We start from the raw sequence: 23246 nt of genomic DNA on the forward strand, positions 1-23246 counted from the left end.
TACACAGGCTTGTCCTAATTAAGAGTCAGAAAATGTACTTTCCTGTGTGATAAAGATTTAGTTTAGGTCCAATTCAATATTAAGTTGACATTGCTTTTCATCTTGGCTGCAAGCAGAAAAATATAATCAATAAGATCATTAAAGGTCTACAGAGGACCCTCCTAAATCTAGCATTATTTAATGATTAAGTAAAGATTTTGTTTATTAATATTACAAAGGCAGCAAGCTGCAACAAAATGAGAACATGATAGAAGAAAATTCTGAGTTCAAACCCAGTCTTTACTAATCAGAGAAGTTTTCTTTTTTAAAAGGAAGAAAAAAAAAGATGGGAAGGGCACTTTAATCAGAAGAAACGCAAGATCTTCAATTTAGGCAAGAACAATCGAATGGAAGGGAACAACTTACTACGTTATAGTCATGCAGAAAAGACCTGGAGCCTAAGCTAAAACAGAAGCTGAATATGCCAATGGCATGCCATCCATACCAAGATGTGTAAACAGAAGTAAAGCTTTGGTAGCATGTAACTGTTCCATACTAGTCACTCCTGTTTAGAATTCAACTAGGGTGCTCTATCCAGCTTTGAATACTGCCCTTCAAATTAGTCAAGTATATGAATTGGAATGAATTCAGAGAAGAGGATCAAGATCGATCAGAGCTTAAATGCATAATATACAGGAAAAGATTAAATTAACTGGGCTGTTTAACTTAAAGAAGAAACCTGATTATAAAGAACACAAAAAAAACAAAAACAAAACCAGAAGAGCCAGCTTTAAAGAAAAAGACTTAAGCCATTCCCCAAGCCATTTACAGTTGTGACTAGAAATGGTTTCAAATTATAGCAGAGAGGATTCAAGTACATTATTGTCTTTACAGTCACAGTTTTTTCTTAATGAGCTTATAAGTATATTATGCGTGGAGATCGCTCTGCCCCCAGCACCAGAGGTCTCAAAAAAAAGAAAACCCCAAAAAAACAAAGTTGCACAAACATCTCTCCAATTCCCACACCCATATAGTTGGCCCTATAAAAGATAAATATTTTGGCTTGTTTTCCTATGACTCAAATACAATTCAAAACAAGCCACTTAAAAATTGAAAATTCAATATATTTCCAAGTTTGCCACTGAAGGACTCCTACATTATTATTTGTATACCCTCAGGTCCTTGGAATAAGCTTATGCTTATAGCTTTCTAGACACAATTATAAGAAAATTGATTATAATAATTAAGGTGTGTACCGTGTCTCTTGTAATGTTAACTACAAAACAGACAAGTGAAAATCTAGCTGCTGATGTATGAAACACATAGCATGCAACAGAGATAGGAACCTGAGCTCTGAGGCAAACACACTGCACGCTGGATTTCCTCACCAGCTTTCCCTAGGGAAGCATTCAGATCGCTGCGGTGGGGGCACAAATACACCAGAAATGTAACCTTCACCTGCAAGTTGTACAGAAATCCACATCACGCATTACGGCTCCTCAAAGCTAGCACCTCGCATTCCCCCCTATTTTCAATGTATTTTTCAAAACACTTTCTGAAGCAAGAAAAAAGACGTATGACGCTGAAGCACGGCTGGTTTAAGACCAAACCTAAGTTCTGCTGAAGGGGCCCAAGCCCCCCGGGACCGACACCACCACCACCACCGCGCCTCCCATCAGGGCACACTTCAATCCAGTTACAAACTTTAACGCCGTTGGTGAGCCGGCCCTTCACCGGCGCAGACCGCGCACACCCCACGGCGGGCGGCTTTCCCGCAGCGGAACGCGGGCTCCCTGCTGGGGCCACGCCGGCCCGGCCCGCCCGTCGGCGCCGCGACTCCCCCAGCGCGCCCTGCCGCCCCCGCCCGCCGCCTGACACGACACGGCACGGCACGGCACCCGCGGGCTCTGCCCCGGCGCGCCGCACTAGCGGCTGGCAGGGCCGCCCCGCGGAGCCCTCAGCGGCGCTGACCGCCGGCCGAGGGAAAGGGCGGCAAGCAGGGACCGGCGGCGAAGAGAGCGACCTGAAGAACCTGCCACCGCACCTCCACCTTCCTCATCCCTCCCGGGGTTGCTGCCGCCTAAACGCTTCCCCCCGGATGGCACCGAGATGCCGGGACGCCGGGAAACCCGGGCTGGAGCTTTCCGTTCCCCCGCGCCATCCGGCCCCGCCTTCTGCCGGCCAGGGCGGGCCGGGCGCCCACGCCTGTAGTCCTGGCCGGAGGGGAGATGTCCCTGGCGCTGGTGGTGAATTATTAGGCGCTGGTGGCACGTTATTCCCTACCAATAAGACACATTTCCTACTTCATCCTAAAAGCAAATAACTGATTCCCAGTGGCTGCATCTAAAGCATGCTGGGGGGTCACTCTGTGACACAATACATGTGCCGCAAGGCCCAGTCCAGCGACCTAAAAGGCTGGGAAGCGGTGCCAGGGAGGGAGGAGGACAGGGGAATTTCCCTGGAAAGTCTACAAAGACCTTCAATAACATGCACGTGAAAGTAACAGTTTCACAGAGTTTTGCCACCTCCGCAGGAAAGCAGGATCAAAACTGTGCAGAGCTCATGGGCTGGAGGCAGCTGGAGCCCCCTTGGTGAGCTCGGCTTGGCTGAGGTTACCTTAGAGGCCCAGTAGGCAAAGGGCTGAAAACATCCCTGAAAAGACAGAAAAGCGTTTACAGTTGAGTCCTGCATCCAGTTCTGGAGTCCCTGGCACAAGAAAGATACGGCCCTGTTAAAGCGGCTCCAGAGGAGGCCATGAAGATGGTCAAGGGGCTGGAGCACCTCTCCTATGAGGAAAGGCTGAGCGAGTTGGGTTTGTTCAGCCTGGAGAAGAGAAGTCTTTGGGGAGACCACGTTGTGGCCTTTCAGTGCTTAAAGGGGGGCTTATGACTTCTTGCCAAGGCCCATATAATGACAGGACAAAGGGCAACAGTTTTAAACTGAAAGAGGATAGATTTAGATCAGATACAAGGAAGAAATATTTTACTACGAGGGTGGTGAGGCACTGGCACAGGTTGCCCAGAGAAGCTGTGGATGCCCCATCCCTGGAAGTGCTCAAGGCCGGGCTGGATGGGGCTCTGAGCAACCTGGTCTAGCAGAAGACATCCCTGCCCACAGCAGGGCGGTGGACTAAATGATCTTTAAAGGTCTTTTAACCCAAACCACTCTATGATTCTGTGATTCTGCCTCATAAAAGAACATGCATATGGCTGAGCAAAGGTAAGAGATCCACCATAAAAGTCAGTTAATAGAACAGATGAGGCTGGTTAGGTTGTAGTCCTACTGGGACAGTCACCTGAGTTTTGACTCAGCCCAGTAAGTACTTCATTAGTCAAATCTTAAACTCTATATCAAAATTTCCCCATAAAAAAAACAACCTGTAGCTTTTTGCTTTTTTAAAAAAAATGTTTTCTTTTAAGAAATCTGCCCTAGCCCAGGAATTACAGAAAGCCAGTAGAAGGTGTTTTTTATCTTTCCTCTTAAAAAAAGCAACAAAACCTACAAAATTGCACCTTCTTAAAAATCACATAATTCATTAGACAGCCTTTGTGAGTGAATTTGCAAGACTGAAGACAAAATAAGTCATTCTATTAGATAACACTCCATTAAAGGTTTATTTTTTTTAAATATAGATGCATTTTCCTAAGAGCTTTGCTTATTTTCTTTCTTTTGTTCATGCAGACTGGAATTAAACAAAAGTAAGTATTTTCATGTGCAACATTTATTTCTCAGAAAAAAAATCAGGAGTGCCAGCTCATTCATACTTTTCTTTCAGCTGTTCCTTTTTTTAAGATTACGCCTCTGTGTGATGGGTGACGTTAGAATCTGACTCCTAGCAGGAGGAATGGAAGAGGGCAGAACAGAACAGACAACAAACCAAAGATTTAAATCAGTGGAAGGCTGGACCCCTTGATGTAATAGGGAGATACACCCTAGAAACCATCCTAGGAGGCAGCAGTCTTGGCACAGAACAGCCAGTATGTCTCCACTGCATTTCTCCAACATCCAGGAGAAGAGATGGCCACAGTAATTTATATTGTCTCTCTGCTCTGTGAGTGGAGCCCTACTGGAAATTCAAGAGGCAATCATGTATGCTGAAAAAACTCCTGACAGCATGGCTCTTTCAAAACTGGATAAGCTTGCTGGAAATCAGGCTGTAAGAAAGCTGAGAACAGGTGGCAATGAGGAACTCTGTTAGCTTGCAGGGTGACATTTCAGCTTTCTCTTCCAACAAAGGCATGATCCACATCCTTGCTACTCACAAAGTAGTTCAGAAAAGATCTGGCCACATTTTGTCTTGTGTCGACACTAATGCAGAGAAGTTTTCATCCAGATTGCTGGGATATTTTGCTTGGTTTTGAGCTTTTAAATTACCTTTGGATTGCTAGCAGACTGCTTTAAACAGCCCCAATGAAGCATGTAGGTACCCAGCTGTCACTTGCCTGATCCTATGCTCCCCACTCATAGAGTAGAACTCTTCCTACTTGTAATGAAACAGACACAGGCAGAATCAGAGTAGTAATTTACACCTTTCTTTTTTTTCAAGAATGAATTAACCTGAGAATCAGTCCTCTTTCACTGACGCATAGCTTATTTAACACAAGTCATTGCAATGTGATGCCAACTGATTAAACAATAACAAAACATAGAATTTGACAGTCATAATTCTTAGTTTGGCTAGAAGATACGCCCAATCACCTCTCCCTCACTGATGATGAATAAAGACAGATATCCTATTGATATATTAAAAAAAAATAAATGCTTACTCATTAATTTTGTGTACATTAATGAAAGAGAAGTTGGTAGCTTTTACAGGCCTAAGCATAAGATAATTTTGCAGGCCCCGGTATCACTACAGAACTGCCCTTGAGATGTATTTTTTAATATCTAGGAACAACTGTCTGTAGAACAATTACTGCTTCTTAGTTTAGCACTATTGGAAATCAAATCAGTCTCATCACCAGCGATACTAAATAATATCTGACCTAGTCTGCAACACATAAGCCAAATTTTAACACTGCAGAACAAGATTTATTTGCAGCTAAGCTTAAAAGCTCCAGAAAACAGCTTAAATAGTGTCGATCATTACTTCAATGGCATGCAATCTTTTATTAACCTCATTGAAAGACTGCCAAGTCTTACAGTTAAAATGGGGATTGGAGCAGCATATAGCTGAAGGCTTGGAAACACTATGTGACCACAGGCAAGTGGTAGCCTTTTGTTACCAAAGTCGGGAATAAAACTCCTTAACATCACGTGGCATTAAGAAGCAGGCATTATTTATTGCGGCACAGGATGCACAGTGGATCGCTCCACCTGATGTGCATGCTGAACTACTTCGTGAGTCCCATTTTACGTTACATAGCTATAGACATTCATCACATTTCTCTGGGTTATTTACATATGTGTGAGCCTTCTCGGGACTTCCATTAATGTCCTTTTATGCCTGGGCAGTTATGCCTCCAGGTGATTGACTCGACGATCTGATGGTCCTTATCCCTTCTTCACTACTCTTCACCCCATTGTTTGCCCCACAACTCCCCCAAAGTTCTCGCACAAGCCCCAATACTCAGCACTCCTCCACAAACTGCAGAACCAGCTCGGCCTTTTTCTGCTGCAGATCCTCTCTTATAATTGTCTGTTCTTTGTGTCCTGCGAGTGAGTCCCTTGATTAGAAGTCCTTTCAGTCATCAGTTTTGACGACTTGAGATGGTGGGTTCTTGAGCATTAAGGATTTGAGAGGGTGGGTCAGCTTGACCTAAACTTTCGGCAAACAAAAATTTTGAAATTCCTGTTTAACTAAATCAGAGTTGGGTAACCGGGAAGTTTAGGCAACGCTTCTAGATGTCAGTTTCACAGCTATAAAAAGTGCATAATATTTGCCACATGAGTCTCATAAAGCTATTCAGAAAATTTATTAATCATTTAATAATTGCAGATCACCTGATTATGTATCTTTTCCTTTTTAAAGGAATATATCCATTCTTAGCAGTCTGTTCTTCATGAAACGTCTGGTCTGAAGCAAGTGTGCAAGCCTAGTGCCAAATAAACTAATGGAGCAGACCCACAGCTGGTGTAGATTGTTGTAACTCTTGATTTTAAAGAAGCCGTACCAATGTATACCAGCTGAGGATCTCCTTGTATAGGCCTGGGAGTTAACAGAGAGTGTAATGCAGAAATACTAAATTCAGTCTTGGTGCAATTATAACAAAACAAGTGAATTCATTCAACAGGTTTTTGTAGAAAATGCTGCCAACACATGGAATCAATGATTGGCTTTTATGGTGCTAACGAATAAAATATGCACCGTTTGTAGGAAATAATACTGCAACATTGTAGCAACAATGCAAGCCTTCCTAGGATTTGTAAAGCAGATTTCTTTTAAATCTAAAATGATTTCAGTCATTCACTTATACCTTCTTCCCACATATTTGTTTTGGCTATGTCTTTTTGTAACCTCACTGATTATTTTCACCATCCTGTCCCACTTTGTGAAGTCATTGGAGTTTACTCACTGCCCTTTACCTCCTTATCTGGGTGTCCTGCTAAACTGTAGGTAAATATGTCCTAGGATCTTGATAATCTACTAATCTAGGTGCTATGAATACAGGCCATTCTTGTAACTGTTCTCCAGTTGTTTTTTCTTTATGATGCTTCCACACCTAGATACTGCTATTCATTCTCCATGCACATTAATCTTAAAATTTCTGTAACAATTCTCTACATTCTGAGAATGTGCAGAATGTGTGTGTTTTGATATACCCTTATTTTGTGAAAGAAAACTTTATTTCCCACTTGCTGCAACAACATAAGCTATGTACTCTTTTACCCTACTATTCTAAATGTGTATTACTTCTGTTTGGAATAGGTATTAGCATCTCAGTTTTAATGTCAACAAAAAATGGGTGACTAATCTTTTTGTGGGTGTATGCTATAGTATATTGATATGGAAAACCACACCTCATTAAAAAAAAGATTATTTCTCTTTAATTTTTAGGAATTATAAGAAAGTTGGTGATTCAAATACATGAGTTGCAGGGGCAGTTTGTGGTTAACTGCAACATGTTGTTATTAATGTGTCTGCTTCTGTAAGGTGTTCCCTACTTTAAACATGTTCTGTATTTGTAATGTGTTGCAGTGATTTCCCTGGTGTTATTTATATTGAATTCTAGGCTAAATAGGCACATAACACAGTATATAACTTGCTAATGTGTCAATTAATGCCACCTCAGGGCAGAAGTAAATTGCAAAGACTTTTAAAACTGTAAATACGCATTTCATGCTAGTCCTAGGTTTCTGCCTTTTTCTCTTGTCCTATTTTCTGCCTTTTTTTTTTTCCCTAAACAGTCCATCTTAAAGCCCTCTGGTGCATAACAGTGAATAGCCTTGAGGGGAGTTAGTTGTTTAATGAATCTCAGAAATATGTATTCTACATGTGCAAGCATCATACTTTATTTGTTTAAGCACTGTGTATTGCATAAATTCACTCTATATGCTCAAAACAAAAAGCAACTTCTAATGACATTTTCAAGAAAGGTAAACTGGACTTATAAAAAAGAGCATCATATAAAAAATGAGAAATTTTTAAAGAATATGACATTTTATAGGCAACACAGTTCTGTGAAACGTAAGAAAAGATATATCTCAGTACCTGTAAGATGTGGTTGTGCCTGACTACAATCACTTCCATTAATTCTGTGGCTTTGAATAGCAATATATTTTGCTGTGTCTAGCAGTATATTTAAGGATAAATTTAATATCTGGTATAGTGTATTTAAAACCGATACACAAAACAGTTTATTTAATGTTCATTTGTTGAGTAAAAACCCCACAAATTGCTGGCTCACAGTCCTTAATCTCTAGAATCCCTTAAGAAACCTGCTTTGAAATTAGTTGCAGGGTCTATCATTATATCTGTTTAAATGGGCAAATTTAATTACTACAGAAGAGCAATTGATTTTTAAATTACCACTGATTGCACAGTGGGTATCTCAGTGGGAAGACAGGTACATGCAGACTCTCAAATGGAATCAATGTATTAATTAATGTACAGATTGACATACTCCATAGAAAGTTTCCCTTCACCTGCTTCCTGAAGATTCATTTGTTTCAATTTAGAAGGAAGTTATGATGATCTAGAATTGAAAAATTCAAATGCAACATAAAATTGCCCATGCTGTGTATAATATGTGTTTGTTTCTGACTTTTCACATTCGGTGCCATTTGCTAGCCTAGGTGGCCTTTCAGTGATAAAGCATTCCTTACAACACTGAAACATTAAACTGTGCAATATCATGTATGCAGGAGTGGGGCTGAAAATGACTTTATGTAAAACAGAAATTAATTCCTATCATGGAACCAGTAAAATGAACATAAAAACACAGCTGGAGAAAACAAACATGTCCTCAGTACTGTGTCCACTGCTGGGCTCCCCAGTACAGAAGAGAGATGGGCATACTGGAATGAATCCAATGAAGAGCCACTAAGATGATTAGGAAGCATCTGTTATATGATGAGAGGCTGAGAGAGCTGGGACTGTTTAGCCTGGAGAAGACTTAGCGGTGATCTTATCAATGTGTATAAATACGTAATGGGAAGGATTAAAGCAGTTGGAGCCAGGTCCCTCTGGGTGGTGGCCACTGAAAGGACAAGAGGCACAGACTGAAATACAGAAGTGTCACCTACCATGAGAAAAAAATTTTTGCTTTGACAGTGGTAAAACACCGGAAAAGATTGCCCAGAGAGGTTGTGGAGTCTCTGTCCTTGGAGATACTCGGGACCTGGCTGGACCTGTCCATGAGCCAGCTGCCTGTTCTAGCTGACTGCTTTGGGCAGAGGCTTGGACCAGGTGATCTCCAGAGGTGCCTTCCAGCCTCAGCTGTTCTGTGATTCTATGGGTGTTGCTATCAGGTTTAAGGTTTATGTAAGGGACTTGTAATACTTCATTTTTCAATTTGCTTTCTAGTCATGAAGTGTGTAGGTTCTTATCTTCAGAAGTAGTTAGTTTCTGAGGCCTGTGTAGTTAAGGAGGCATAACCATCTACCTGCTTAGTAATAGTGCACTTTTAGAGTAAGACACTGAGTCCAGCTATAACTTCTTAAGCCCGTGGTTTCACTGAGAATCTTGATCTAAGTCTACAAAGGACTTGAATTTTCTTGCATTGACAGCAAGTAACTTTTATATTTTTTTCAGAGCAGAGCTTTTTATTTGTCATTTAATTTTTTGGAATGGTTTTCTTAAAGGTTTGAAGAGCATTGGAAGTAGTACAAGGGAGAAGAAAAGAATCACAGTTGGGGTGGATGGAGGCTTGAAAGACCAAAGGAACTAGCAATTAAACATGCTTATAGTTCTGTGGGACCACAGCCTAAGTTAAGGAGAAATAAGTGAGCTGGGAACACAGTAGTCAAAATTACTGATGGGACAGGCTGGTTTCCATGCCACTCCCAGGGAAACAAGTATCAATAAGAGTATTTGGAGCCAGTTATTCCTGGATGTCACAGCCAATACTGAATGATTATTGAGTCAATTATAGGTGATTATATTTTAGAATTAATTTACATTTGGTTTTGGCAAGCAGTAAGTGCACTAAAGAATAGTTGGTCATAAAACCCAACCTTCTTTTAAGTCATCACATATAGATTACATTTAGATTAACTGGAGGATTAATAAAAGTTGGTGTTTAGGTTTCTTGATTTCAAAAGAAAGAGTGATCTTCAAGAAGTTAGGAGAATTAATTAAATCAAAGTGTGGTCAGCAAAGCAAGCTAAACCTCATAGATGGCAAGTCTAGTGGTGAAATAAGATTTGCCAAGAGCCAAACTTTATTAGTCATAAAAATATATATAGCAAAAGGCTCTTCAGCCATGTAAATTTAAGGGAACAGTACACTGACGATGAAGGACAACAGAGGATAAATTATGCATGTTTCAAAATGTATTTGAGTATTTTGCCTCAGTTTTCAATATTGATCACAATATAGGTGAAAGGGAAGGGAGACTGAAAATATGAAATAGCAGCAAAACTTGTAGGCTTGGTATGGGGCAGTTAGGAAAGCTGTATGTTTATCTTTCCAGAAATGTAGTAGAAGTAGTACATGAAACACCTGACCACGTGACAACAGAAAATTGGATTAAATGAGACAAGAAATCCTTTCTATTCTTAAAACTCCAGTTCTCCTGTATTGACTTGCCCCAAACCTCCTGTTCATCAATTCAGTTAGTATTTTCTACACCACAGAAAATCTTGGCAAATCAACTTATCTTGATTTGTAATATAAAAGTTTTCATTTAGATTTGATCTTCTAGTTTAGAAAGTATGGACACATCATTGCGTGTAAATGTAGTGGAACACAGGTGGTATAATTATTTAACCAGGGTAACCAATAATTAAGTGGTTTAAATTTGAAAATCAGGAGTTTAGTAACAGTCTAGACTTACTCTTGCAAGCCTTTCCACAACCAGATGCCTGCACATGTAGAGTCCTCTAAAACTCAGCTGAGCTCTCTGCAGATACAAGAATCTTCATCTTAAAGCTACTCAAAATCTGGAACTGAGTCTCACATAGAGTTACAAGTAGCCTGAGTATTTCTGATAGCTCAAGTAATATGTTGAAATTGAATAGATGTGCTTAATGCCAGCTAAAGACATACTGCAGGGAACATAAAATTATTAACTCAGGGAAAAATACACTTTTGGCTTCTAAGGATAGATTTTTACTTGCATAAGATCTGTAGGGTTGGATATTAATGTAAAAGGTATTTTCCATCTCACAGTGCTTCACCTTGCTGACTTCAGCTCTAAATTACCTTCTTCTTAACATGAGTAACAAAAATAGTTAAGAAAATAGAAAATCTGTAAATTTTACACACCCTTCAAGTCCTCCAGTTATGATGATATATTATGGGTACTCATGCCAGCCTACACATTTACTTGTGCATCCTTGACTACCCAGAATTGTCATGAGAGTGTAACACCTTTCCACTTAAATGCTAGCCCACAGCTGTCTACTGCCCTTTGCATTTGAGAGCTAGAAAATTCTGATTTTTCAGGCTCACATCCCTCCCTTCCACAGACTGTCTACCTTTTAGCATATGTTATTGAAGTTGTCAGCTTTCTATTTGGAGTTTAAGTATTCTTGAAGTCCTTTAAGCAAAGGAATATAGCTAATCCTAAGAGAAGTCCTTTAAGCAAAGGAATATAGCTAATCCTAAGAGCTCCATATGATCCTCATACAATATGGAAGTAGTCATGTTCCATTTTTGGCAATCTGAATTTCATCTGTTCACAAACCCTGTCTATCCTTGCCCGAGTGGCGATGTTGAGGCTTTTCTAGGACAAAGTCATCTGACATCACTGCACAGATTGATTGCATAAGCAAGCCGCCAGGTTTAGGCACGAAGTTCCAGCACCCATCTTCACATAAAGTACATCCTTGAGCTAGCCAGAAGAACTTTTCTTACTAGTAGTACCGAGTAGGTTGCCAAGTGCTACTACTGAAAACTTTCTAGTAGTTGAACAGTACGGATAAATAACATGTTTGGCTTCAAAACTGACATTGAGATTGCCTCTGCCCATAGAGGAAGAATCTGTGTCATAGAGGTGTTCTGAAAACCCTGATGCATTCCTTAGTTTGCAAATTTTTCTGCTTTATCTCTTACTCAGAAAGCAAATAATGTTATGAACAACTTCCTGGGCTCTGTGGTCTAAGTTTAGTAACTTTCCATTCAAACTCTTTTTTGAGAAAGTCAAAAGCTGAAGGTGCTTCACTCTGACGAGTCTTTCTTCAGTCTGCTGAAAGCATGACAGAATTTTGCCATCCTATGATAAATTCTAAGTTTACATAAGACATTTGTTATAAACCCATCCTCTTTTCTATAGCAACAACTTAATAAATTCAAAGAGATAATAAGACTTCATCACCTGTACAAGTTCCACCAATGAACAGATGAATAAGAAGACAATCTGTAGCACCTGAAAGTCACCTGGCAGAGACCAATACAATATATATACAATATACATAAAGATTAGAAAACAAAATACCAGTCCAAAGAGGAGGTTTTCTTTTTGTTGTTGAGTACTGATGACGTGTGGAAGGCAGATGGTTCCATGTATCCCTTTACTTGCCTTAGTACATTTTGGGAACCCAATGACCACAAACCAACAGAACCTCGTATGTTTTACCCAGGTTTATGAGTCAGAGAAAAGGCACTCACTCAGTAGTCTCAAATGTCTTAATTTCAAGATGAATGAATGATTAACTGGGAGTACATTGTCATGGTTACCTGCTAATTAGCAATATCTCAGAGCTGGCCAATTCATAATGGCTTTATTGCTCTTCACCACAGTCCTGCACCGTCTCTGTTTTTGTCTGAGTGGACTATAGGATTCTTCTCAGTCCCACTCAGTGTTTGCCGACCCACATCATCATTCGTATCTTCAGAATTTTTGTTTTAATGTCACAGCACAACTTCAGATATTTGTTTGGGAACCTATCTATATTAGTCACTCTAAAGAACAATAGGTCTTCGATGTCTTCTCCATGCCACTTACCAGTACCTTGAAAATGACACAGTTTAGGGAAAAGGAGGAAAAAAAAATAAAAAAGAGGACTAATGATGGAGTGAAGTTATAGGAACTATTTAGTTCACTCCTGGTCTGAAATTGTGTGGATTTCTGATAGAGATCCAATGATGCATGATGTGATAAATCCTGCAACATATGCAGTACATAGCTGAGCAGTATAATGTATGACCATGGTGTGCAGCACCTTTTTGAATACACTGAAGTGCAGTGTACTCACAACAGTGCAAGGGAAAGATGTTTAGATGTGTATGTATGGGCACAGCGGGCTGGGAGCTGGTGTTGCAAATCATCTAACCCTTAGAAAAATATAGGCAGCTTTCAAATGTGGATGTAACCCTAGAAAGGCCTGAAACTAAAACCGTAGGATATTATTTTGATGCATGCAAGTGAAGCAGAGGACACATTTCTAAGCTGTCCCACAGAATGAAATGTTCTCTTTAGTCTGTGTTGCAGCTTTTCGTTAGGTTCACCTCCAGAGCTGAGGGAGGAATGTGCAAACAAAATGCATGCTGCAATACAACTTGCTGGACCACTTTAGCATCATAGTCAGCAGCATTTATAAAAAAATACAACACTGAAAACTGTGTGATGTGTTTTACTCTTACAATTTACCAAATACATATGACAAACAACATCAGTTAATCGTGATTCATTTTGCTTGCATGTTGTTGTCATCTACTTTCCTGTCATATAGCCGGCTTGTGACAATATACTTAATGGATGCGATACAATTGTTTTAAAATTTGATTATACCCTTTGCACTTGAAGTGCTAAGGTTGTGTTAGCACTTCCATTATAAGCTCCTGTTTGCCAAGGTTTATGTCACAATCATAAAAATGTGCTTCTGACCTGGTCTGGCTACCTAGGATTGCTGTCTAAGGAATAATGAAATTATGCATAATTAAAAACATAGTTTTATGTGCATTTCCATACATTGGAACATAGCTAATAAGATTTTAGTACATAGATCAAAGGCTGCCTAATGCTCCTTTCTTTACAACCACCTATCTTTTTTTTTTCTTCTGCATCTCCTCCTATACTTAGCTGATAGAACTTTTCAGGTATTGTTATCTCCAAGATGATTCCAGTTAATTACTGAAAAGAAAAATTAAATGACAAGAAACTTCATATGTTGCTAAATATTCCCAGATGTGAAATCACAGATTCCTTTAAAAAAGGGAGAGGTTAAGCACTGCATTAATTTGCATGCCAGGGATTATGAAATTATAATGATACTATCAGGAATCTTTTTGTATAAATTTAATTAGTAATATAGGGCATTTATTCTTCATTTCCTTACATATTATAAAGTCACCAAATTAGTGTAAAGCTCACATAAGTGGAATTGGTCAAGAACTGCTTGGTGAAACCACCTTTTTATCAGAAATGCTCATTCACTAAAACTGTTTTTTTGAGCCATCTATCACTTTTAACACAACTTTCTTCAGTGAAGTTATCTCATGTCAAGCACGTGTTCTGATTGAAACTGGAAAGTGAGACTGCCCCTCTTCCTGAACAAACAAATAGCTGAGGCATTCCTAGGGGATGTGGAAAATCCCAGTTCAGATTTCTGCTCTGAATTTGGCGATGAGAATTTAAATGCATGTGTATGTATGTGATGTGTGCCTGAGGCATAAGGCTGCTGAGTGTTGCTATTTTACTAGTAAAAAAATCAGCTCAGAGTTAACCTACTTTACTGTAGAATCAGACATTTCCTGAAATCTGCTCAGTTCTAGATGTATGTCGCAGCTGTTGTCAGTATAAATTAAAGCACTGTAGTCCCATAAAATATTGTGCCATGTTTACGCAGGTACAAATGATCACACATAATATGAAGTAGAAAGGCTGCCTCTGAAGTGGTCAAACTCGCTTCAGGTGTGCACTACATATAGTCAGATCTAAAAAAAGAGAGGTGACAATGTCATTGAGATGATATATTAAAATTTTAAAAATAAAATTTAGATGCCAGTGTATGCAAATGGTTCAAAGTATACATCAACAATCTTGTATTGTCTGAATGTGTGCTTAGTGCACATACTGGAATCAGAAATTAGTTTTCAGGGAATTCATTGACAATACTGGCTTGAAAAATTCACATCTAAAATATACTAAAGCTCTTTCCCATTTCAAAATATAAAGCATATAAGCCAAGGTTTGTCAGTGGGCCATGTCTTGTGCTGTGCCCAGACATACTGTGGTTTTGTTTATGTTTGTGAAGTAGATGATGAATGTGGTTTTAGTCTTAGTGATGAAACTGCTGCCTTATGGTTAATGAAGAAGATTCAAGTAAAGTGTCTGGAATTTCTGCCTGTAAAGTGAACCTTTATCTGTAGAGACATATCAGAGTGAAGGTGGGCGTTTCAGGATACTGTGGTTTCTAGGGCAGCTTGTTATGTGGAAACAAAGTGAGATGAGAAAGATCAAAGCAGAAGACCTAATTTTTCTTTATTTTATTCTCTTTATTTTTCCTTTTTGTCCCTGCATTCTAGAGAGTGATTTATTTTAAGGGGAAGCCAACCATAAACCTTTTTTTTCCAGTTGTTGGGGCTGTATTTCCAGCCTTCTCCATGGGACAAATTAGCCAACTCACCTTCCTCATGGAAAAAACAATACAAAGAAAAGTTAGCTGATTTCAATTCCTCAGTTTTGGTCAGAAATTCAAGTGGGAGAAATGTGAGGAAGAACAAACTGTCTGCCTATTTTCATTGCATGTTTGAACTTCAGGGCAGATCCTTTAGTAATGAAGAAGTCAAACTTCCCCTGTACCTAAAATACAGTCTTCTGAAGATTATATTTCAGTTGGTTTAAAGCAGCATAAACATATCAAGTCTCTATACAAACTCACTTTCAACATATGGCTAGCAAAGGGTATGATGAAAACAGTGGCCTGAGAATCTTGAAAACCTCTGGCATAAGTACTTCAGTTAAAAATGAAGGTATAGTAAGAAGTATGGGGAACTTAGGAAACCACTTGGGGTTAATGTTCCAATAGAGAACATGAAAGATTAGTCTCAAATTAAAGGCACTTTTCATATCTCTAGTATAATTGAAGCAAGGAAAACAGTTGGTGAACATGTCACTCACTTTTTAGACATGTCACAGCTGTCCACGTGCTTGCCACATCACCCTGTTAAATTTTTAGAGTTTTTAATATGAATATCAATCCTTCTTTTCATAAATGTAACCTATAAATGCCAGGAATCCCTTAGGAGTTTTCTCAGACTTTATTTAATGCCCCACAAGAAAGGATATAAAAGAGACCTTTCTTTTGTAAAGTGATCCTATAATTCTGTTCAATATCCATCATTTTCAAGGCCAAGTAATCATATTTAATGGATCCTAAATTACTTTCTGTCAGGCAAGGATTCCCTTGATAATATTAACCAGTACAAAGGACTGACACTTGGACGACTGAAACTAAGAGGTTTTTTTATTGCAAGCAGCTTACAAGTACTTAGACAAGGGTAGCACTCACTAACCCTGCAGCAGGGAGGGGTCAGTGTTTCCATTTTGACCTGTGCTTTCAATGGGTTTTAGCTTGGCTATAAATACTTGAATTGGTTTCTGCCAAAAAGCAGTGCCTAAGGTGACCTGCAAAGGATTTTTATCGTTTGCTGTGTTTGTCTTTGTTTGTCTTCTAGTTTTTCAATCTCTCTTTATTTTTTTTTATTTTTTTTATTTTTTTTTTTGGAGGGCAGGGGTGTGTGTGTGTGTTAGGCCTGGACTTCTTATGGCATATAAAGATGTTAGGTAGCAGCAAGAGCAGGATGCTCTCTAAAGGAAGGTAAGCCACAAGCCAAGGGTGACCCAAGGCAGGTGCAGGGCTGTGGTTGCACTAACAAAGGTCCAGCCTTGCAGTACATGAAGAAGAAGAGCACAGCAAGTCTGGTGATGGTAATGAAGGTCAGCCAGCAGTCCAAGGGTTGCCAGACAATCTGTAGTGGTGAGACGGGTGCAAGTCCAATCTGGGAAGTCAAGTCAGTGGCTCAGGGTCAGGTCTGGATCAGTGGGGTACATGGGCAGGGCCCCTTAACAAGGGCTGAGGGCAAGGGCAGGGGTCTGAAAGCAGCTTCCATGCAAGGAGGGTACAGCCACCCCCCTTCCTGCAGATCTTTCTCACACAGCTCTTTCCTCAACAGTCTGAACCCAGATTATGCAGCTGCACTGTGTCTGTGTTTACTTGAGAACAGAAAGCCACATCCCTCAGAGCAGGGGCATGGGGCAGCACTCAGGGTACTGGTAAATGTCTGCAATTTTTTCCTACCTCCATTTTTGTTGTTTTTTTCATACTGATTAGCTTTTTCTGCTGAAACATTTAAGAGTCCAGATGAACAGTGTTATGTCTAGTCTTTCATTTTGAGTTAAGGTTTGTGTAGAGGGGAGGTTGCTGTACTGTGCAAATGGTGGCTGGGAGGAAATACATTCTAAGAAGCACCTAGAATTTTATGCAGCTTTCGCTAATTCAGAAGTTATGGCATTGATATTTTAACAATGGCACTCTTTTCCCAAGTATTCAGTAGCCATTTAAGCTCAACAAATATTTAATAAAAGCTACTTAAACTCATCAGTCAAACATTATTAAAACACTTTCTGTCTCAATTTTTTTTCTGTAAAGAATGATGCTGGAGAGTTCAGGCTATGAAAGCATGGGGCTGTATGGCCTGGACTGAGTTTGGTAATAAGTACATGATTTTCTGTGAGGTTAAATGGAAAATAATTTATTTGCTACTTCTATTGTGTAATTTACTCCAGCAGTAATGAGGGGATCTGCTCTGCATTATGAATTAAGGAACAGTAATGGGATGCACTGAAAACTTAGTGTTGCCAATCTGCTTCTTAATATGATGTACTCTAAGGATCTGGGTAACATTTCTTGGTTTGTTTGCTAAAGTTTTCTTTTCATTATGAACTAGTCATTTAAAGGTTGGTATTGCTCCCATATGTAATTGTTTACAAAGGTGCAGTAAATGTTATCAGTCTGATGAGAAATATCCTTCATCTTCCACATATAAATGGTTTCATAATCTAGTACAGAGAAAAATATGAATTCTAGACTTCCTCTGTGCTTCAGTTTGTTTCTGTAAAATGGAGAAAGTCTTTTCTTGAACAAAACACACTTTAAAATAAAATCTGTTATTACTTGTGAAGTGCTGAAACACCATGATACTTAGCATCACATAATGCCTATGAACAAACATTCCTGCTGCCTGGAAAATGTACAGTAGCTTCTGTCCGTTCTTCCAGAGTCACATTCCACAGACATATCTACAGATGGTGGTACTAAGTCTTAAGTCAAGAAATTTCCAATACTTCTGCATTCAAAGCTTTTTCTGTATCATTTCCGTAACAAATTAAACAGCTAATAAAGATCATTTCCATCTGCCAAATATCAGTCACGTTTCTTCAGAAGTTTCACCTTCCATTTTTCTTTTATAAATTCTGATTAATTTTATTCCTTTTTATTCATAGTCAAGTTCCCACACTTGTTTCTGATAACTGCTTCACACAGATCCTACAGAATGTACCAGAATTGTACCAATAGTCCTAGGAATCTAAACACAAGATGATCAAGGACTTTGAATGGAAAGGTTTTCCCATTATCCCAAACTACTGTGTTTAGGTGAATAAAATACTGTTCTCTATGTGAAGTGTGATTTCACAGAGATTTTTGTTATTTTTTTTGAGACTGAAAGAGAGGTTTCCTAATAGTTATCTATAGGTTAGAGTTTTAAACAGGATATGAACATTATGCAGAAATCTATGAGTCTAGGCATAACAAAGAAAATAACCTTTCCAAATGTCACATGAAGCACAATGAAGAAAATTTGGGTATCTGGAACTTTATTAGATTTTTTCCCCCCAATATTCAAGTAGAAACAAGTACTTTTGTGTAGAAGAATGGCTGCAGAAGCATGGCTTTAGAATCTCTGAAGATCTGCACAATCCAGGCCTGGTATTAGAATAGGCCTGTAATCAGAATTGTACTGAAGTTGCTGTGCTGAAGTTAACAAGAAAGGTAGCCTTGAGCTATTCTTGAATCCTGAGACTGAGTAATTATGTTGTGCCAACAGGCCGTGGCTGTAACAAGATGCAGCTGCTGGGAAAGCAGGTGCAGGGCCAAGAAAGATGGGGACCGGTATGGGAAAATAGGGAGTAACAAACTACAAGGCTGAAGCACAGCAACACAATTAGCTACATGGATAGAATGCTTATTTTAGTCATGATAATTAGGGGTGTGAGAACCGCACGTGTTTAGAGACTACTAACCAATTATATTTCTGCTTTACGAATAAGCATGTGTATCGGTTCTATATAAGTAGTGTTGGAAACTAATGAAGTTGAGCAAGATGCATAACTCATATTGAGCGTCTTCTTGACTCTGGCGAACCCTTCTTGCAACACTTTTGTTGGTTGGATTTCATGAATGACTGAAAGCAGCTAACTTCTTTTAAAATTATCTTTATTAGGAGATAGGAGTAGGAGAAGATAGTGCAATCAGTTGTGAAAGCAGCTGAAGGAGGGAGGCATTATGAATTTGCATGGCCATAGGAGAGAAAAAGGGGAATCAAATGAAGTTGAGCCACACCAATATATCCCACTAACAACCTCAGTTTCCTTACAGTCAAGGCAAACAAGGCAATGGGCAATCATTGACACAAGAGAAACAGGTCAAAAATCTTCTGTGAAATAAATTTTCTGAAAACATGTCCTTTCCTTGAAGATTTACACGAAGTCTTCTGGGGCTGATGGTTAGTGTATAGGCCTTGGATGGGGAAGACATTCAAATGTCTTTTTTTCTGATTCAGAGTGGCCAGGGAATAATAGTCGATGCTGAATGCAAAAGGCAAAAACCTGTATATCTGACTTTCATACCTTAGACCAGTACCCTAACCAGCAGGGAATGGGCTTCTTTATGGGCATTTCAGCACCATTAAGGTTTTAAAAAGTCTTTTACTCATTCAAAATGGAAAGGAGAACAAATGTAAACAATTGCTACAGAACAAGGAATTATTGTTATCTATTTAGCCATACCTTCTTCAGCCTCACATTTACTACTTTTGGCACATTAAAGCACAATTCATTTCATACACATTTTCCAGGAGAAAATCAATATGATACTCTAATCTGAGCTATAAGTTGTCGCTATACTGAGCAAAAAAAGTTGGATACACTGAACTGCTCAACCAAATAAATAATTTAGATAAGTGAGTCAATGGCGCTGAAAAGTAAGTCTTCATTAATGGACATCACTGAGAGAGCAAAGAAAGTGAAATGAATCATCAGTACATTGCCTTTAATAATATGATTAAAGAAAGAAGGTACTGAATTATTAAGAACAGTGGGGATGGAAAAGAAAAAGAGCAAAACCCATAAAGGGTACCAGTTTGCACAGTGATAATGAACTGGATACTCTTGCTATTCTGAAGGGGTTTGTTTTTCTTTTAATTTTTTAACTCTGAGAGCTGACAATTCTTTAGGCCTTGATTCTCCACCTAGCAAAATCACAGGCGTCTCCTTCCCCTCACTTTCATATAAGTCAGTGTTTTATGTGATTTACATATAAAAGTGGATTAGTGACTGCATCTGAAGGAGGTCCCTGAAGTAGTATTAAAATCAAGTCCTGTTCCTTCTGAGATTAGTGGCAAAACTCAGATAGACCCTAATGAAGACAGAAACAACCTCCAGAATTTTGAAGCTAGGACAGGAGAGTAACTTACGTAGATTCTCCTTTTAGAGACAAATAAAGAATGAATACACAAAATTTAATTCCATGAAAGAAGAATATTTTAGGATGATAGTAGTATGCTTTGAATCCACCTTCCAAATAATTACACAAAGCTAGTTCCTTCAGATACCTTGCATTCCTTCAAGAAAAGGCTAGCTTTCCTGCCTTTCTTTATTCAACTGTTCAGCTGTGTATTGTTCTTTATATATGAGCTCTTAACGTACACTTAAATGGGATGTACAGTTCAAAGATTTTTTGCATGCTGGACTGGCTTTTTTCTTACAAATGATCTGAGTCAGGTCTCTGGATATAGAATCCCTAAGTAATTATACATTTGGATTTAGTTTTAGATTTGCAACTCTTCAAAAGAATATTGTAAAAAGCTGAGGTAAGTCCTTGTCCATGACATCTGTGCATAAAGATTTGCTCAGATTCACTTGGTTATCTAAGTACGTGCTTTTTACATGCCATTAAAGCATGATGAAAGGGTATGCTGGGGATTCTATATTTTAATTTGATTTGATCAGTTGTTAACTTTTATTTCTTCTGAATTGAACGTTCTAATAGCAAGGATAACCTCATTTCGTGTATTACAGAGATCTCTGTTATTATTATTACTAAATTCCATTACATAAAAGACATAGATTTATTTTATTTTATTATCATAAATTTACTTTGTTAAATTTACATTTACATGCTAGTCTTTGCTGCCTAACCATGTAGCTGTAATGCTATAACCCTCTTCCAGCTGCTCTATGTTTTGGGTTTGGTTTTTTTAAATTTCATTTTGCTACATCATGTGTAAATTGGATTTTCAGCTCTCCTAGGAAGAACAGAGAGACTTCTGTGTGGTTTTGGTATGATAAAAATAATAGTAACTGAACTCATTCCACTCATAAATACTCTGTACGGTCCTGCCCTATATTGAAAGCATGCATTGTAAATTGTCTGAAGAAACTGCAGAAGCTGACTGCAGAAGGAAGTGAAGAATATGGTCACCAGCAGATGTGCTCAATGTATGAGCAGCCTAACAGCATCCCTTATCACCTGATAGGTACGTACCTGGGAGAGGAACTGTTTGATCCTTTGAGCAAGTTACCAGAAAAATCTCTCTGTTTTGATCCTTATTTAGAAGTCTGAGGTAAAAGAATGGCATGTCAGTAACTGAATTGCCCTTACAAATTTCACCTAAGCAAGGCACTCCAGCTCTACATTGTTGCTGAAGACTATACATGGATATTGGAATATGCTGCTTAATGCACTGCAGACAGAAGCTTGTGTACTGTAGTAATGGCCGTGGTATTGAAATCTCTATATGGTGCAGTATTCTGCAGTATAAATCATTACACATTCCAGAATGAGCAGCAGTGGAGGAGCTGGGTAGGTATCCACTGCTTATTATATCTTCTTGTGTAAGAAACAATGGCCCACCAGATGAAGCTGGTGACAGTGTGGTAAGAATAAACAAAAGGATGTGGTTTGCTTGTTTTCAGAAGTGGCTTACGCAGAAAGGACAGCAGATGAGAAATACTGTTTCAGTTTAAAATGTGGAGATCCTGTCACTGACTGGGACCCAGCAGATTTTAGTTCCAGGCTCATCAGGAGCAGGATATATCCCCACAGCAGTTTCTCCTTCTGCTTCCTCTTCATAGTTACATATATATACATACATAACTTCACTAGTTACATACATGACCATAGGGCTCCAAGTCCCTGATGAGTCACGTTGACCTGATCGAATCATTTAATGCCAACTAAATATGCTTTCTTCAACTGATTCCTTTTTCCTAACGTATGAGAAGTACAAAAAACCCCAAGGTATAACTGAGTGGCAGATGCCCATAGATCCACACAGAAGATAAAGGGCTATTATGTTGTCTGTTTGTCAGAGTTGTTAGAAATCTGCTAAATAAATTCTCCTCCCTCACTGTGGCATTTCTGGCTTGTTTCCATATTGGCAAACTGTCTTCATTGTCTGGCTCAGACAAGCAGCTTTCCCAGTTGTTGATGTTCTAACTGAAATACTTAGCCCATTGCATGGTAAATTTTAAAGAGTGTCCAGACCTTTGATTCCTTTATATCAGATTCACTTTAATATAGTTCACTGGACTTAGTTGCAACCACTAAGAAGGCTTCGGGGATACATGTTTCTAATTTTCCTGTCTTGAGTTTTTTCTGTGTCTCTTCACACCTAGTATTTTATGTGGTTGCACCCCTGAAGCTGGTTGCCATGAATTCCAGCATGTTCCTGATCATAGGAAATGAGGGCATTGGCCCGTAAGGCTTAGGGTTTAAAGCACAGACTGAATGCGTCTTCCTATACCTGGACTTTCACTTTGTGAAACTTCAGTGAAATAATAATAATAAAAAATTATTATCTCTGTCTACTTCAAAGACACGCTAAGGGTTTAGTGACAATAGTAGTTGTCAGCCTACTATATTTTCACACCTATTAGAGAAAACAGTAACTTGACAGACAGTGGTATGATTACAATTACCAGCAAACATCAAGGCAAAAAGAACAGCTAATTAAGACTGACATAAAAACCCCAATAACATGCCCTATTCAGAAATGTCCAAAGCAGTTAAATCCACAAGTGCCAAGCGTAGGTTTCATCCAACTCAGATGAGGAAGAATAAAAAGTGGGGAAATGGAGAGCTGTGATAAACTGGATCATCAGGTAATCAGATATTTGTGTTGTGTCATCTCTTTCTCCTTTAAAAGAACTTTTGCCAAAGGGACTTTACAAGCAATGTGTAGTTGGACGTAACATGATCTTCTAATTAAACATATTACAATGAAAGATAATTTGATTTTTGCACCTTGGAAACATTTTACTGCATCTAATAAAAACATGACCTCAGTGGTAATGTTACAGACATTTTCTGTTTTTCCTTTGGAAGGTCCATCAGTTATAGGAATAATTGTTTAGAAGTGTGGCTCAACTGAAATACATCAA

The 23246-nt window shown here is 38.9% G+C and overlaps 1 protein-coding gene across 4 annotated transcripts in view; it reads right to left on the reverse strand.

Annotated features, from left to right (window-relative positions):
* ZNF770 (zinc finger protein 770) overlaps positions 1-21930 on the reverse strand; it is a 28642-nt gene extending 6712 nt beyond the window's left edge. The window contains exons 1-2 of one of the 4 annotated variants that reach the window (XM_080394738.1): positions 2003-21930; positions 1368-1437 (exon numbers count right to left, since the gene is read on the reverse strand). The gene's annotated coding sequence lies outside the window, so the exon portion shown is untranslated. The other 3 variants (XM_080394737.1, XM_080394736.1, XM_080394739.1) reach the window with 3 other exon arrangements.
* Positions 21931-23246: the final 1316 nt, after the last annotated feature.

The sequence above is a fragment of the Falco punctatus genome (genome assembly GCF_963210335.1).
Source record: "Falco punctatus genome assembly, chromosome: 7".
NCBI classification, from domain to species: Eukaryota; Metazoa; Chordata; class Aves; order Falconiformes; family Falconidae; genus Falco; species Falco punctatus.